This window comes from Tenrec ecaudatus, chromosome 4, assembly GCF_050624435.1.
Source record: "Tenrec ecaudatus isolate mTenEca1 chromosome 4, mTenEca1.hap1, whole genome shotgun sequence".
NCBI classification, from domain to species: domain Eukaryota; kingdom Metazoa; phylum Chordata; class Mammalia; order Afrosoricida; family Tenrecidae; genus Tenrec; species Tenrec ecaudatus.
The window spans coordinates 77,303,484-77,305,014 of NC_134533.1; the positions used below are offsets into that span (position 1 = coordinate 77,303,484).

General features: G+C 43.0%; 1 non-coding gene across 1 annotated transcript; it reads left to right on the forward strand.

The window, feature by feature from the left end:
• Window positions 1–395: 395 nt before the first annotated feature.
• On the forward strand, window positions 396–537 carry LOC142447746 (small nucleolar RNA SNORA48). Its single transcript, XR_012784403.1, has one exon. It is a non-coding gene; the product is annotated as a small nucleolar RNA SNORA48 (small nucleolar RNA).
• The last annotated feature ends 994 nt before the right edge of the window (window positions 538–1,531 follow it).

Consider the following 1,531-nt stretch of genomic DNA (forward strand, 5'->3'; position numbering starts at 1 on the left):
ATTCGTCCCGTGGTGTAGGAGGGCAGCCCAGTCTGCATTAGGCCCTTGGAGCTGCTCCATTTCTGCTTTATGGTTTTGGTGTTGAGGCCTCTGGCACCACCACCACTTCAGGTAGCGATCCCCACAGACTAGACTAGCGGCCTCCTGTCTTGATGCCTGCAGGAGTTCTCAGTGCCTCTTTCTGAGAAGGCTCACTTGCATCCTCAGCAGATTAGCAAAACTGACACACTTCTAAAATAGAGCCCTCTACATCACTGCCCTCCCCCCACCCCCAGTCATTGAGTCGGCGTTACAAAGGCAATGGGCAGAAGAGTCATAGTATGCATAGGAACTAATGTCACTTCACGGTACTTTCTGTACCCTGTCCGAATTTGGTGATAAAAAAAATGCAACAGAGCCCCTGGCTGTGGGCAGAGACACCTGATTGGTGGTGGTGCTCTTATATCAGACAGGGGCAGAGCAGACTGGCAGCCCTGTGTTCATCCTAGCTTGATGCCTAGATTGCGGACAGAGCTGTTTCATGCCTAGGGCACATAAAAAAAATGCGACAGTAGTCCAAAGTCATTTCATTAAAAACAATAATCCCAGTATTTTGGAATGCTGAGGCTTGAGCTAGCGTTGCGGAATTACTATTGGCCAGGTGCTAATGACAGAAAGAATAATACTTCTTCCATTTAAATTACACTTTAGAGTTTACAAATTAGTCGAACATTTAATATGTCATTGGAGTCTCATAAAATTAATTTGGCAATGTTATTTTGTCATTTAAAAGATGAGGAAATGGATGTTTAGAAAGATGAAGTGCTTTAATAGGGAATATACTGCAAAAGCGGAGCTCTTGGTATATTTTTGGAAGTGGGTTTAATTATCAATTAAATTGGGATAATTTTCAACTATATAACTCTAGCCCAGATGTTTCTTGTGAGGTTGGTATCTTATCTAATTGTTTTTCAAATATCTCCAACTGAATATTCCATGCAGCATGTCCAAAGATGAACCGAACACCTCCTTAATTCTGCCCTTCATATTGGGAACCATTTCAAGCTCTTAAAAGGCCAAGGACCCCAAGGCCCTTCATCCTTCCATATCATTTCTACCACTCTCACCTCCCATGGACCATAAAACTCAATTTTATATTCAAAATATTCTTAGACTCTGTCTACTTTTCTCTCCTCTAGTCTGGGTCAAAATTTTCCTCTTCTTTAGATTAATATAGTTATCCTTCAACAGAATTCCCTACTTCCAACCACACTGCAATCCCCAAATTCCTTTAAGCTAATATTGAAACGATTCGGTTCTGAGTTCCCCCCTTCATCAAAGGGAGACAGTAAAATCATTTAGCTTAAATAAGATCAGTTCCTCAAGAACAGCATGGTGAGCGCAGTGGAAGGTCAGCGAGAGACAGGAAACCCCTCAATGAACCCGAGTCCCCCAGTGACTGCAGCAAAGGGTGCAACATAGCAATGATTACCAGACGGCACACAACCAGGCCGTGTTTCTTCTGTAAACACAGGGCTTCTATGTGTCTGAG